This window comes from Chanodichthys erythropterus, chromosome 19, assembly GCF_024489055.1.
Source record: "Chanodichthys erythropterus isolate Z2021 chromosome 19, ASM2448905v1, whole genome shotgun sequence".
NCBI lineage: Eukaryota > Metazoa > Chordata > Actinopteri > Cypriniformes > Xenocyprididae > Chanodichthys > Chanodichthys erythropterus.
The window spans coordinates 17742157-17759432 of NC_090239.1; the positions used below are offsets into that span (position 1 = coordinate 17742157).

General features: G+C 35.9%; 1 protein-coding gene across 5 annotated transcripts in view; it reads left to right on the plus strand.

Annotated features, from left to right (window-relative positions):
* thrab (thyroid hormone receptor alpha b) overlaps window positions 1-17276 on the plus strand; it is a 180239-nt gene that overhangs the window by 90543 nt on the left and 72420 nt on the right. The window contains exon 1 of one of the 5 annotated variants that reach the window (XM_067368823.1): window positions 9285-9415. The exons of the other annotated variants lie outside the window; for them this stretch is intronic. The gene's annotated coding sequence lies outside the window, so the exon portion shown is untranslated. Of the gene's footprint in view, window positions 1-9284; window positions 9416-17276 lie in introns of those variants that run through there. 5 annotated transcript variants of the gene reach the window in all.

The window sequence follows — 17276 nt, forward strand, 5'->3', positions numbered from 1 at the left end:
GTATGTGTGTGTGTGTGTGTGTGTGTGTTTATATACATTTAATTTAAATTCTGTAAAAAGCAAAGCATGTGTACATAAAAAAATCTTAATTTTATACAATTAAAAAAAATCTTAATTATAAATGAATATCATTTTAAATATTATAAAATAAATATTACAAATATATTTTTTTAGTAAAAAATGATGTAATTTTATATACATGTGTACACAGAGCAGCAATAAAAAAAAAGTCTAGAAAAACTATCCAAGGATCTTGTCTGCCACAAAAATGTAAGATCTTTATTTTCATTTGGAGCCTTTTCTTGGCACATATTGATATTTGATCGATTGTATTTTTTTTTTTTTTTTTTTTTGAATAGTCAATATATTGTGTATTAGATTTGCAGTGCTCCTAATCACACTAACCTTTCTTGTGTATGAATGGCTTGGGCACAGGGCATGAGTGTGGTTAACTTGGCTTTGTTTCACCTGTCGTGTTTGATACAGTCTCATCATCAAGGCACTCTTTCAGTATATACACATACCGTTAGCCCATCAGCTTTGTGTGTGTGCGACTGACACGAACATAAACAGAAAGTGAGTGAGAGTGCTTTAAGGATGGTATAAGGCTATAAAGAAAATAAAGAAGCTATAGATAGAGGGAGAGTGATAAGCACATCCTTGGCAGAGCACAAAGCGTGAGCGGCCGTCTTGTCTGGCTGTTCAGGTTGAGTCCGCAGGCTCAGTGCCACCTTGAAATTTCCCTCTCAATGCGATTTAATTAAATCCCCAATACCCAATTAAGTGAAAATATGCCTCTGCGTTCCTCTCCTAAAGTCCCTGACCTGAGCAGAGCACCTCCGGGAGGCCATGCCCGGAGTGGTGATGGGGAGGGGGCTAAATTAATAACGCAGATATGCATGTAACTGTGAGGCAAACCGTATGGATATTAGTTAATCCCTAATGACTCTTGGGATTTGGTTAATGAGGTACATAATTACATATACGGCACAATGTGATTAGCCCTCACATGGAGACGTGGAGCAGGGTCGAGAGGAAAAGGGGGATATATGGAGACCTCATGCAGCTTTAACAGGTGGTTGTGTTTGTGTGTCTATGTGTGTGTTTGATGTATTAATATGCTCTCCATACATCTATTGAGTTACACTGCCTCAATCACCATAACAGCAGCTCAGGGAGGTTGTATGCATAAGGATGACTGAAGTGCATTCTGGGTTACTGAAGGTTAACAGGGGGAACAGCTCACTTGATTCATTAAAATCATGCCAAAATAGCCAAACACAAGATTTTTCCCTGGTTCTCTGGTAATATACACTACCACTCAAAAGTTTGGAGTCATTTAGATTTTCTTTTGAAAGAAATTAACGTGGTTTCCACAAACATATTAAGCAGCACAACTGTTTTAATAATAAGGAATATTTCTCGAATACCGAAACAGTGGGAATGATTTCTGAAGTGTGACACTGAATCATGTGACACTGAAGATTGGAGTAATGGCTGCCAAAAATTCTGTTTTGCCATCACAGGAATAAATGTCATTTAAAAATATATATTACAATAGAAAACAGTTATTTTACTAATAATACTGTTATAATTTACTGTATTTTTATCAAATAAATGCAGCCTTTGTGAGAAAATCTTACAGATTCTAAACTTCAAAAGTCAAAATTGACAATTTTGTCATCAATTATCCATCCACATTTGTACCAACCCATATGACATCTGTGGAACACAAAATGAGAAGTGTGATGCTGTTGTTTTCCATACAAAGACCAAAGGCTGTAAAAGGTCTTGGATGTAGGGATGTGTAAAACTGTACATTTTGTACATTCTGAATGACTAGTCAACTAATTTGGTAAGGAAGCCTTGAAAAATTTGGCTGTATCATCACCATCACTAATGTGGATTCTAAACACAGCCCTTTAGTAGATTAATTGTATGACATTCTTTCTTTTGTGTGACACAAGATGGATGTTGCTAGCCAAACAACAACAATAAAAAATTATCCCTTTAAGTTAAACTTCTTTTTATAAAAAAAAGGAGAGTTTAGGTCATTGATTCTGATTGAGCCGCGTTCGAAGCCATTGTAAAATTCCCGAAAATGTACAGCTGACCGCATTACATAAGTATCGCTATCGCTGCGCCACTGAGTGTGTATGTTGCTGTGTCTGTCTTAGCAACGTAAACATATGTTTGTTCTCAATTGATTTTGTTCATTGAAGCTTACTGCATTATGTAGAAGAGTATGTGAGAGAAATATCAAGTTACCAAGTGTATTAACTGCATTCAGATTTAGCATTTTCCTTCAGGTCAGTCCTGTGTTCATAATAAAAAATATGTTTGAATGTCCGCTGCGATCTTGTCTTATTAACATTTAATGGGTTTTCCTGTGCCCTGCTGACACTGGCAGCGCTAGTCAAAGCATTTGTCATTTGCGTCTTGTTTCGTTTCAATGTAAAAGTCTTTGCGACTGAGTCACTTGCTCACTCGCTCAGTCAGGGACTCCTTTTTTCCAGTGGAAGGAAGGCTTTTAATGATTTTACTTCATGAAAGCTGCATTGATAGATATCTTTTGGCTTTAATATTTTTATTTTGTGGTAACCATTTTATAAAAGCAATAAGTTCCGTGAAGCCATGGTTTACAGTGAATTTATAACAGCTAAGGGTCTCTGTGTCGTGCCTAACAACGCCCCTTAGCTGTTATATATTCACTGCAAACCATGGCTTCTTGGGGTTAGCTTTATTTTATATATTCATGGAAGACAGAAAGTCAAGGGTTTGGAATGACATGATGGTTGATGTAAATGTGTAAATCTCGTGTTAGTGAAATTAGACACTCTGTTTACAAAAGAATCAATGACATTAGATGTTTAATGATTCACTTCAAACTAGCGAACATATTAACAATATCCTTCTGCAAAGGTTGTCCTGTGAAGAGAAAATCTAGTTCTAATTAAAGGAAAAAAAAAAAAAACAGGATAGTAAAAAAACACTGTTCATTAATGCAGTCTCTCGGATGGAAATCTATACCATCTCAGTACCACAGGGAAAGATGATGATAATACTTTTATTACGTTTTATTTTCTTAAGTCTTTGTGGGGTACTGGAATATGCCATATGGAAATTATGCATAATGATTACTTCATGAAAAAAAAAGATTACTTCTGAGTGATGCTATTATTTATTGCACAGTTACCAGTGTATTGTCTAATAATGTGTGCTTTGCAGCAAGATACAATATAGTAAATCATACAGGATTTCCCTGGCCCTATGCTAATTATGTGTTGTTTATCTTTATGTTGGCAAGTTTATTGTTTTATTATTGTAATTTATTTTGTTTACACATGCAATTAAATCCAGCTTTCAGAGCACAGATTTTTAGAGATACCACAGAGTAGTTTATATATATATATATATAATACAGCTTTTGTTGTGGACCTGAATTTGAGTTTGTTTAATTGGTGTAAACCTATTTCTGAAAGTGTTTCTGTGGAAGGGATGTATACCCATGTACTTTAAGAAGGGCTGGCGATTTAACATGTTAATTAGATTAATTCATTACGGTGAAAAAAAAAAGTAAAAATTAACACATTTAACGCACTTGCTCCGTCCCAGGCCTACGTAGGTTATCTGACATTTCACACAGTTGATTGATGGGCATCAACTGTGTGATGGAGGCTATAAAATTGTCAGAATGATTCAAGATATGGGGCAAAAAAAAATGCCTGTTTGAGTTTTTGTCTCATATTTACATCATATGATATAGATATAGTCACGCGAGCAACGAGTGCAATATCACAGGAGCACTGTTTTTCTGTCCAGAATAGCATGAGTGCAAATGCGATATTGATTTTATACAACAGTTTGATAAATAAGAAATTAATGGTGTGTTATTTTAGACACAATAAAGTCTGTTTTGCTCAGTTTTGCCAACGAAAATATAAAGAAGCAGACCAGTTCGTCTCCTAGCAACACACAGCACATTTCGTTTCTGAATCTGTGTTTTGAACGAATCGTGTGAACCAAGCTTGTTGGACTTGAAGCAGTGCTGAATAGATGATCGGTGTATGATATCAAAGTACCACAAGAGCATACGGTGCCGTCTGCTCTCTCGCTCTCGTGGTAATTTAATGTCATACACCAATCGGTCTGTGCAGTGCCGCTTCAAGTCCAAAATGTCCAATGATTTAATGGACCATTCATAAACAGAACCAGTTAAACAAAGACAAAACTGAAGTCATTGCGTTTGGAAACAAAGATGAAGTTCTCAAAGTGAACACGTACCTTCACTCTAGGGGTCAAACAACTAAAAATCAAGTCAGGAATCTTTGTGTGATTTTGGAGTCAGACCTGAGTTTCAGTAGCCATGTAAAGACAGTAACTAAATCAGCATATTATCATCTCAAAAATATTGCAAGAATTAGATGCTTGGTCTCCAATCAAGACTTAGAGAAACTTGTTCATGCTTTCATCACCAGCAGGGTGGATTACTGTAATGGACTCCTCACTGGTCTTCCCAAAAGACCATAAGACAGCTGCAGCTCGTACAGAACGCTGCTGCCAGGATTCTGAGCAAAACCAGAAAACATGAACACATCACACCAGTCCTCAGGTCCTTGCACTGGCTTCCAGTTGCATTTAGAATTGATTTTAAAGTACTGTTACTTGTTTATAAATCACTCAATGGTCTAGGACCTCAAAACATTGCAGATATGCTCATAGAATATAAACCTAACAGATCACTCAGATCATCAGGATCAAGTCATTTAGAAATACCAAGGGTTCACTCAAAGCAAGGAGAGTCTGCTTTTAGCTGTTACGCCAGCCGCAGCTGGAACCAGCTTCCAGAAGAGATTAGATGTGCTCCAACAGTAGCCACATTCAAATCTAGACTAAAAACGTATCTTTTTATCTATGCATTTGCTGATTGAGCACTGTGCTATGTCCGAACTGTTTTTTATTTTATACGTATCTTTTTATTCTTTTGATTCCTTTTCCTGTTTTTATTTCATTTTTACTGTATTTTATATCTTGTATGTATCATCTTGTTATTTCTGACTTTTAATGCATTTTAAATATTGTTGTCTGGTTGAAAGAGCTGGGAGAATTAGGAAGAAAGCATTTGTGATTAGGTTAAAATTTGGTAAATTTGGATAAGGGAACAAACCATGGGGAAATTTGAGCTGTGGTGCAAGGTTAAGATTTCTCTGGATTACAGTCAGGACACTCTCCAAAGGGGGAAATTTCCAAAGGGGAAATTTGAACTGCGTTGCATAGATGAGATATCTCCGGAAGGGGGATTAGGGCTGTGTGGTGCAGTTTGAGGTGTTTCTAGACTTCCTAGCTCATCCATCCAGATAGCAAAATTCTCTGTTTTTACTGTTATTTCTATTTCTATTCCTTATGTTCTATTTTTATTATTCTTCTTTATGTAAAGCACTTTGAATTACCATTGTGTATGAAATGTGCTATACAAATCAAATTGCCTTGCCTTGCCTTGCCTTGCCTTGCCTTCCGTGGACGACCTGGACGTCTCTGTGAGATGGTTGCAGTTCCATCTTTTTAAAATTTTTGTACCACTTTTGCTACAGTATTCTGACTAAGTAAAGCTTTGCTGATCTTCTTGTAGCCTTCACCTTTCTGGTGTAAAGAAATTATTTTCTTTCTCAGGTCTTGTGACATTTCTCTTCCATGTGATGCCGTTGCTGACAGCATGAAATGGGAAGGGGTTTTAACACACTTTTATAGTCAACTGTCTGCTGGACACCTGTGTAATGAATAATTAGACTCACCTGTGGTTGAATTCTTGTTAAATTAGACATTTGTAGTCTAAAATTTAGCTTTGCTCCACAGACTTTCAGTGGGGTGTACTCATTTTTGCATCACCCTAATTTGAGTAAAACTGAATGTTTTGTCCTCTAAGTTATGTTATTAACCTTAATTTCATGTTATAAGTTAAACAGATGTTAAATAAAACTTAGTCTTGTCCACATTTTGGAAATTGTTTTTGTGTTCATTGAGATATTGTTTAAAATGTTACTTTTTAAAGGGGGTGTAATCATTTATGCTGAGCACTGTAGCCTAGCCATGTATGAAACTTCAGGATTACAGGTGACTCATTGTTGATGGATGTTACTTCCTGACAGTCTCTGACATTGTAGGTATTGTACTGTCAGTTTATAACATTTCCCAAGTAACGCGTCATGGTTTAGCGTCATGAAGCTACCCGTCAGAGAAGCTGGGGTATGAGATAAAAAGCAGGATGTGGTGAGACATGAAAAGGCAAGTGTAACCACAGATTGTAAGATGCATGTAGCAGCGAGGGGCATCAAAGCCTAGGCTGCTCACGAGGAACTTAGTGCCCCGCCGTGGAGCTCAGATGTTTTATTCAATGCGCATGATCCTTTTATTGCTTCGCTGAAGCAGTACAGACCCCACGAACACATACTCACACACTCAAGTCCTGTGTATCGGCTCCCTTTTGTAGCATGTTTTCACTTAAAGTCAGCATGAAATGAAAATCAACTATTTACTTTCGTAATGCATGTTCCTGGTCTGACTCTGAATGATTTATCAGTTTTCCAAATGTATGGAATAATGTATTAAAAATGTCAACTTCTTAACATTGCAATTATAAGTTTAACTTTGCACCTTTTTTGTCATTTAATATTCTTTTTCACATTTATTTTTTCTTTTTAAATTTCATGTTGACTTTAAAGGGACCTGTTTGATTTGGGATGAAGATATTAAAATCTCAATCAATATCAGGGCAAATCTTCTGGTATAAGTGTTGAAAAGTGTTTATTTCATTTCCATAAAAGGACATTTGAAGGACATGTGTTTCTCTATAATAAAGATACACAAAGTGTGGTTTTATTATCTGTATCTGCATAACTGTATTTCCTTTAAACGTTATTTTTTTTAAACAGACTAAATTTATTAAAACAGTGGAGTGGACATTTTGTGAGAGTAAAATAACACATGTGTGTGCTCTGTTGAGATATGTTCAGTAATTTATCAGCACCTGTTTAACCAGTTTATCTGTACACCTGGCCAGAACTGGTTATCATGACAAGGTCGCCACTATTTGCATTCATGGCCTTTTCTAATGCAGCATTACAAACACAACATGCAAAGAGTTGCTTTGACATGAGACTAACCAATGCTGTCAGTTCCTGTTTATGGGCTGATTTTAACCTGTTCACCTGCACCCACAGTTTAGGGCACAGACCAAGACATGCAGATTATGGTTGTTAGTACATATACATGATTGAATAGTGGTCTTGTGTTGAAGCTTTTTTGTGTGTGTGTGTGTGTGTGTGTGTGTGTATGTGTGTATGTATGTATGTATTTTGTCAAGATTTAACAAGTATTTGTTGGTTAATTTGTGATGTAAATGACAGTTACCATAGAAAGCGTGGTCACCGATGATCATTCTGCATGTTAACATTCATCTTTGTTGAGAACAACATAGTGGAATGTTCTGACTATGATGGGTAAATCCACACTGATTACTTTTAGATGCATAAAACCATCTGTATGTCACTATTTCATTCATGAGTCGTGTAGGATTGTGTGCATGTGCATACTACTTCATACTCTCTTCTGAATTACCATAAATGGATGTAAAAAGACTTCTTAGTTTATCCTTGAGTTTTCATGCATTAACAAATATATTTATATAAAATAAATGTTTTGTATGCATGTATATATACATATGAAAAATGCTGGGTTAAAAGTAACCCAAGTTGGGTTAAGTTTGACCCAATCTGCTGGGTAGTTTTATTTAATTCAACTATTGTTTAAAAATTACTATATACTATCCTTTTATTTATTTAAGCCAAAATAGGTTGGAAATTAGCATTTATTAATATGTTCAATAAATTAATATTTATTAGTAGGTTTAATAATGATTACATAATAAACATTTATTAAATTGTGTATTAATAAATGTTCACCTTTTGGTTATTACTGCTGCCTCCAGTAATTATGTCTGATTTTTAATTTCCAACCTATTTTGGGTTTTTTTTGTGCCAGTCATATAGTAATTTTTAATCAATACAGTTGAGTTAAATAAAACTACCCAGTAGGTTGGTCAAACTTTTAACCTAACTGCTGGAGCAAAACAACCCAGTCACTGGGTTTGTACATTTTAACCCAAATTGGGTTGTTTTTAATCCAGCATTTTTTTAAAGTGAAGGTTTTTGTTTGAGAGAGTTTTTTTTTTGTTAATGTAAATCACAGTGCGTAAATTGAAAGTGCTGTTTGCCCTTTTTAAAGCCTGTTTTTTGCAACAATATTTCCTCAAGAAGCCCCATTTGGGTCTGCTTCAACATTATAAATCTGCTTCAACATTATAAATCTGTCCTCTAAACCTGGTCTCTGACTTTCTTTGTTCCTTCTTTCATATCCAAAGAAAAACATCTCTGTTCTGAGCTTCTGAGTAAACCGAGAACAGCTGCAGTTTATTTCTAAATTCAAACAAAATTGCCCATTAATTGTGTTATGAGCAATAATTCATTCATTGATGAAATGCTCATTAGTCTGAACAGCTGGTGTCTAGTGGAGGTGAGAAAGAGATGGAAATTGTTCTCTTTTTAAATCAACGGAAGGGTATGAAAGACCTTGACTGTTGTGTATATGATATTATGTCAGCTCCCCAGCTCCATCATCTCATCACAGAAAGGGAAACTAGCATTTCAACTGAAGATTTACAAACAAATCAAAACGAGTGACTGAACCACAGAATTTCATTTTTGGTTGAACTCTCCCTTCAATCCTGCTTTCACCTGCTGGCAGTGGAGGCCTTACTGAGCCATAGGATTTTATCAAAAATATCTTAATTTGTGTTCTGAAGATGAACGAAGGTCTTACTGGTGTGGAACGACATGAGGGTAATTAATGATATACTTTTCATTTTTGGGTAAACTAGCCCTTTAATGTATAGGTGGTTTGTTTGTGTTTGGGCCCCTATAGGCGGGGCTGAGGTACTGCACCAGTCATGTGGGGATTGACGGTTGACCGCCGTTCGCTGCTGGAGTGATGTAGGTGGAGGAGGCACAATATTTACCTCATCTGTTCAAATGATGGCGTGTTGAGAGAAGAAGGCATGGTAGCATGACGTTTACTAAAGAACGATGCAATGAGGCCCAAAGGCCTCACGGAATCTCCCAGCCGTGACTGTTTGTCTGAGAGAGCGCTAACTCCCATTAATGATACGCTCTTGACAGAGAGCCACTGCCTTTTTGCTGTGTGTGTGTGTGTGTGTCTTTCTGACTCTATAAGCAGCATTCCTCCTGTGAAACCAGAGTCATAGAGAGTGCTGAGGAAGAATGGAAGCCATTCAGCCGCACCACTTAATCAGACTCCCTCAGCGTCCCTCGCCTCCTGCGGCGTCCCTCGTCGTGTGTCTCAGGTGCACAGCCCCTCCTTTTACTCTCCATTCTTTACCATTTTTTGTTTCTCTTCCAATATGTCAATCTCTATTTTTTGTTAAATAAGATGCTGCACAGCATAACTGTGTACATTTCAATCATGGATGAAAAAATATCTTAGTTCTAAGAAATTCCTTAGAAATAATAATAATAATATATTATTATTGTTATTATCATTACTTTGAGAAGTACATTTTAGTATGCAGTAGTGATAAACCAAACTTGTTGGTGATTGTCGTGATCTTTAAGTTTTAGTTTCAGTATCAGTGTGTATTTGACGGTAGTTTTTCTCAATTAAAATGGTGAAAAGCTTATGAAGTGACTCTCAGAATCAGCTCTGGAGATGTTCATGTCCTCATATATTGAGACGGCAGACAGTGAAAACACTGTGATTGTCACGTGTGTGAATTTGTGTATCAGACGAAACCTCGCCGTTCATTCACACAGAGACATGCAGAAATCACTTTTTATCGCATTTATTTCTGCTGTGTGATTGGTTGTTCGATTAATCCATGTCGCGTAAAAATGTCCAGATCCTATTAGGGCTGACCCTGAATAGTCGACGATTCAAAGCTTCGACAGGAGGAGCCTAATTGGAATACCAATCTCACAGTCGAATCTTCGCAGAGGTGTTATGAAACGAGATATGGGGGTGCTCAATATGATTTTTATATAGACCTACCGGTTTTCTCCCAATAAGTTAATATACAGCCTATTACGATAATGCTATTAATAAAAATGTGAAAAGAAATCTTCCAATAAATATTTTAATGTGCGTTAATAAATCCATCCACCCCTGTGACAGATTTAAGTTTCACTTCCATGATCCGTGACCAACAGAGGGCTTCTTGGCGGCAGGGATTAAATCTTTAACAATGTCTGAGATAAGAAAATCTAAAGTGTGGAATTGGATGCACTTTGAAATGGTAAAAGATCCAAAAAAAGTAAGATGCAAGTTGTGCCAAGAGCTCATGTCCCACCACTCAACAACGACAGACACTGCGGCACGCTTCTGCCTGCCAACGCCAACGAGTGACTAGCGCGCTATTTGAAAAGACTCAAACGGACATAGGCAGATCGCGTGAAAGACTGGATTTTTTTTTCTATCAGGTAGGGTACAAGTGATTTCAAAACTTTTCAGCCAGTTCTAATTTAATTTTTGGATGCTATGAACGTTTAGCTAAAAAGACTGCCAACTCCAGTTTAACTTTTATTGTCTCTGCAGTTAAAAAGACAAAGTTGACAATTCTGGCTATAATTCTGGTTATTTTAATAATTTCTTTAGTTTTAATTTATTTATTGATCACTCTGGGTTATCAAATTTAACTATTTGTGGCTTGTTTTGAATATGTTCCCCTGCACTTCTGCACTTTTCCCAAGGCATTTTGCACTTGTGACTTGATTATAACCATTTGATTTTTTTAATGATTATTTTTATTTATTAGAAAGGTATATTCTGTTCTAATTCAATTCTGTAAATTAATTTGATTGTTTTTCGGTGCATCGATGTTGCGCTGTAGAGTTAAAGCTTGCTGGCAGAGGCAATTTAGCTGATTTAATTTGATTTGCCGACATGTGAAATGCATTCCTATCTGCATTGTGGCCTTTCTGTAGTTATTTATATATATATATATATATATATATATATATATATATATATATATATATATATATATATATATATATATATATATATATATTTAGGTTTATTAATCCAAAATGTTTTTATTCTTTTTCTTCTATATCTTTGTGTGGTGTTCTGCACATCGGCTGTGAATGTTTATCCACATCGCCTTTCATTTCAGTTCAAAAAATATAAAAAGTCATTGTCAGTTTTGTCTATCACTTGACAGGCACTTTGGTCACTTTATTAGAAAGTTGTTTCTATGTGCTGTGTGTGAGAGAAAATAATTTTTTTCTTAAGGCCCGGGTATAGGCCTTACTTACGTTTCCAAATCCTGCTCCATCTCGTGCACAGTCTTTCAAAGTAGCCTATATATTTGGCCTTTAGCGCGTAAAGAGTTTTTGTGCACTATCGAGTGGAATTCTGTATTTCAAGCTCCCCCCCACCCCACCCCCGCTCACACATATATGATTTGACTATCAGTCAACTATAGGCAATCTGATTCGGCTATGTAAATCCATAGTCGGGGACACCCCTAGAACCTATCATTGTTATCAATGTAAATTTTATCACGGTCTCGATCTGATATCATTAATCGCCCAGCCCTAAAGCTGAAACATTTTTACATGATTTATTAAATTACCCCTTTAGCAGATTTTGACTCATACAATTATTTTTTCCAACCCCAGATTAAAAGGTGCCGTCTTTTTAAAAGATGTAATACAAGTCTAAGGTGTCCCCTGAATGTGTCTGTGAAGTTTCAGCTCAAAATACCCCATATATTTTTTTTATTCATTTTTTTTTTAAACTGCCTATTTTGGGGCATCATTAAATATGTGCTGATTCAGGCTGCGGCCCCTTTAAATCTCGCGCTCCCCCGCCCCCGAGCTTGCGCTTGCCTTAAACAGCATAAACAAAGTTCACACAGCAAATAAAACCCGCAAAATGGATCTTTACAAATTGTGTTCATCATGCAGTATGTCTAATCGCGTAAGTATAGTATTTACATTTGTTTACATTTGATTCTGAATGAGTTTGATAGTGCTCCGTGGCTAAAGCTAACATTACACACTGTTGGAGAGATTTATAAAGAATGAAGTTGTTTATGAATTATACAGACTGCAAGTGTTATGATATTTTCAAGGATTTTTTGCAGTGTTGACACCGATATTAACTTCCTCTAGTGTGTGAACGTCAAGTGTGCTCACACCCCAGAGGATTTAAGCATGCGATATCACCACTGCCCTCACTCGCAGGTGTGCGGCCACAGGTGTTCTTCCTGTGTTGGTTAATTGAGGCTTTTTTGTAACACAAAGCCCTTCAAGTAATGTTATCTTCCAGCACCTCTTTCCTCTATACCTTCCAGTCTTTTCTTCCTTTGTTCTTGTCTCTTTCTTTATCTCTAACCTTCTCTCTTTCCACTCAATCCTGTGGCATCTGAGCTGTCACTGTAAGCTGTGGCAGTAAGGTGTGAAAAAGTAAATGCTTATTTAATAGAGTTTGATGAAAGGAAGTGAATCATGAATCCTGACTCATAAATTATCTCGTTTTTGATGCATTTGTTCATGTTGGTTATGTTTAAAGTTGATGCTTATAAAGTTCATTGAACTGAAATCAGTAAAACAATCTCACGTTCAAAGATCAGCTACTGTATAGCGTTACAGGAGATTACAGACGACAGCTCTGTGAGGAAACCTGAGCGTTATTGAATCAGTATGTATGTCAGAGCGCGAGTGCCACTGTAGCTGTGTAACACTGTAACCTGTTTCCCTCTCGCTCTCTTTCTCTCACTTTCTCCACCTCTAATGCACAGAACAGTGGCGTCTTTCTCCCACAACCCAAAGTGTCGGTTTCATCCTCGTCATCTTTAGACACGGATTTTGCCAGCGGTGTTCTAATCATGCCCAGAACACACTGTGGCACTCTGCTCGGGGGGGGGAAAGAGAATGTACCTGATGTCTAGAAACTGAAAACCATTTGCTCAAGTGCAGTACATCTCTACAGAATTCCTTGTTGGATGTTAGAATGTGTTTGAATTTGTTTGTTTGTTTTTTACAATACCATAACCCGGCGAAAGTGTTTCCATTGACGAGCTGCATTGTATTATTTGCACTTAGCATTGTTTTCCCCATCAGAATCGACCAGTGGCCCATTTTTGGATCTTGGCTCTCCAAATGTGGACCATTGTTTTATCTGACTACATTATTTTCTTTGTATTTTATAGAGTATTCTTAAAGGTTTTTCAAAGTCTTAATTTAGCATTCTTGTGTCTACTAGAACAAGTTTTTATGCTTGAATGTTCAAAAAACATTAATTTTTTACATTTCACATTGTTGCTGCACCTCTCTTTCCAGTCTGTCAGTAACGCTCTGTTAAGTTCCCGGTCTCTAAGCCCCTCCTTCTGGAAAAAGGGCAATGTGTCCTGATTGATCGGCTGGACCAGTGAGTTGTGATTAAGTCAACCGTTTTTGAAGTGTCATGACACTTTCCATAACCAACACACTGAGTGAGATTAGTGAGTTTCAACACACTACTAATGCAACTCAACCATACCTCATCTCTTTTTTTTGTGTATGCCTTATTATTTAATAAGGTCATTAAACAATAACTGTGACTATATCAACATGAAATATTGTTTATGATAAAAGCTGAGACTAAAATGTAGTTAATTTTTTTTTTTTTTTTGTCAAAATGAAAGAGGAGACAAAATATTACAGACTGCTAAATAAGCCTTTAATACGATCTTTCATGCTTGCGGTAGTCAGATACAGTAAAGAGTTTAAATCGCCCAATCAGAGCTTTTCTGTTAAAATTATATATTTTCTGTCCAGTGTTTTACTTAATCTTTGCAATCTGGCAACCATGTGCATGCGCTCTCGCTACACTGCGGAAGAAGCGCAAATGATCTGAAAAAAAAAAAAAAAAAAAAAAAAAATAAAATAAACTGTAGTGTAGCAATCTTTATTTGAGATATTCTGCTTTCATAAAAGTGTCATTCAGTCAGGCTCTGTTATGTCACTCACGATTTGCTGCGACTAAATCTGCGATCAGATCTCCTCAGTGATGAACTGTAATAAATCCAAACATGGTTCTTGACTATTGTTTGTGATTGTGGTTACTGAATAAATGCATTTGCGCAACCTCTGTGTGACAAAACAAAGTCTTTTTTGCTGTTTAAATGGAAAAACATTAATGTTTTCATAATGTATAGAGTGTTAATTTATATGATAAATAGCCTATAGTACACTGAATCAGGTAAAATAAACCATGCATATGAGTTGACATTCTCTTGATTTGTGCTTACAGGTGAAAGTGCAATAATCCTAATGAAATGTAAAAGAAAAAAGACAATTGTTGCGATTATGATTTTGAGCAAAATAACCAGTTTAACCATTATGCAGCAAGACCAAAATGTGACATTGACTAAAACTGCCCAGACATTTAGACTAAAACTTGACTAAACATAACAAGAGAAGGTTGACTTGACTATGATAAAAAATAAAAAGTACATTTGACTTAGACTGTCTAAATTAAAGAAAAAAAAAATAGCTGACTAAATTAACACTAGTTTTAAGGAGTTCAAAAACAGTACTTACTGATATCAAGAAAAACTCATTAAAGAAAGTTGAAAATGTAAAAAAAAAAAAAAAAAAAAGTGTAAGCTGAAATGATACTGTCCACACAGAAAACAGCACATGTGCAAGTGATTTGAGTGCTTAAAAAGAAAGGTCCACTGATTTATGCCCTCAACTGTGCATGAGACAAAGCAGAATGTGGATACCTGGGCCTGTAATCTGATTCTACTGTACCCTACTGTAAATCCAGTCATATCTGTTTCACAGGGAAGAATGAGTTGAGAAATTGAACTCTATCTGCATTAGTTATCATCACCTTCTGTGTCATTATCTTCAAGACTCATACAGCACCTACCTTTAGTCATTCTCCTCTACCAATGTTCGGCCTGGATACCTGAGTGCAAAGATCATGTGTAATGTGTGCTTATAGCAGCCAACAACTGCCAGCCATGTGTGTGTGCGCATGTGTGTATGTGTGTGTACTCTGCCTCTGCTGTTAGTGTTGTAGATTTTTTATTTTTTTTTCTAGAGGGCCATCTGTTCTCTCAAAGACTCTCAGATTCCATATGGCCATGATGGAGTGGACACATTCTGATGAAGAACCACTAGTGACGCTTGGCACTTGCCCACCCAAAAGGAAGGTCAAATAAAGTATTAGCTTAGAGATATATATATATATATATAATTTTTTTTTTTTTTTTTTTTTTTTTCTAAATTAGATTAAAGGTGCCCTAGAATTAAAAATTGAATTTACCTTGGCATAGTTGAATATCAAGAGTTCAGTACATGGAAATGACATACAGTGAGTCTCAAACTCCATTGCTTCCTCTTTCTTATATAAATCTCATTTGTTTAAAAGACTTCTGAAGAACAGGCGAATCTCAACATACTCAACGACTGTTACGTAACAGTCGGATCATTAATATGTACGCCCCCAATATTTGCATATGCCAGCCCATGTTCAAGGCATTAGACAAGGGCAGGCAGTATTAACATCTGGATCTGTGCACAGCTGAATCATCAGACTAGGTAAGCAAGCAAGGACAATAGCGAAAAATGGCAGATGGAGCAATAATAACTGACATGATCCATGATGACATGATATTTTTAGTGATATTTGTAAATTGTCTTTCTTAATGTTTTGTTAGCATGTTGCTAATGTACTGTTAAATGTAGTTAAAGTTACCATCGTTTCTTACTGTATTCACGGAGACAAGACTGTTGTTATTTTCATTTTTTAAACACTTGCAGTCTGTATAATTCATAAACACAACTTCATTCTTTATAAATCTCTCCAACAGTGTTTAATGTTAGCTTTAGCCACGGAGTACTATCAAACTCATTCAGAATCAAATGTAAACATCCAAATAAATACTATACTTACACGATTAGACATGCTGCACGACGAACACTTTGTAAAGATCCATTTTGAGGGTTATATTAGCTGTGGCAACTTTGTTTATGCTGTTTAAGGTAAGCTCTGGGGGTGGGGAGCATGAGAATTTAAAGGGGCCGCAGCCTGAATCGGCGCATAGTTAATGATGCCCTAAAATAGGCAGTTAAAAAATGAATAAAAAAAAATCTATGGGGTATTTTGAGCTGAAACTTCACAGACACATTCAGGGGACACTTTAGACTTATAATACATCTTTTAAAAAGACGTTCTACGGCACCTTTAATAATACAATTCAAACCTAGTGCTTTTTGCTTTAAAATCAAAAAGGCAAAAAATAGACCAAGTCATCACTTCAGTTCATAAATATCTCCCAACCAAACAAAGTGTATTTTAGTGAATGTGCATTGTTTCATTCATTTGAAATGCAACATTATTTTTCCTTATAAGTTTGTGTTTTTTTTTCTAAGCGCAAAAACAAAACAAAAATAACAACTTTATTCAACAATATCTTCTCTTCTGTCATTCTCATTAGTTGTTTATGTCCAGCGCTTCCAGGTTCTATGTCAGAACGCTTGCTCCTGTGTCAGCATCATATGTATGCGTCATAAGCATCATATGCAGCATCATCACATATACCTCTCCAGTGCTTCCCACAGGTTTGAAATGTACTTGTGGTGGTAGCCGGGTGAAAAATCCTTCTATTACCCACGACACAAAAATGGTCTACTACAAGTGACAAACAAATGTGTGATATTTTTTTTTTTTTTTTTTTTTTTTTTACAGTTTTTATTTATTGAAATTAATTTTAATTGCATAGCATACTATTACCTTTAATTACATACTAATATTATGCATTATTATGCATTGTAAATTATGCAAAATTACAGCATTTAAATGGTTCTCCTTTTCCTATGTTCTCCTTGCTGCCATATAGTGTCTCTCTCAGTGAATGGGACACAGATTTTTACTATTGAAATTTATAAAATGAATAATATATGTGTCAAATAATGTTCTTAGTCTTTTCTTCCTGTGGGGGAGACTACAATAAGTTACTATGAATTAAATGGAAATCAAATTAAATACAATTTATTGTGTAACCAAAATACCAAAAATGCCCAAAAGAAAAAGAAAAAACTTAGCGTGTGACTTTTAATTATAAACAAGCCCAAAATACACCGGGACTCTTATTTTGAAATGTCTGTACTATTGCAGGCTGATCCTTCAGATTCTTACAACATTTTATATAA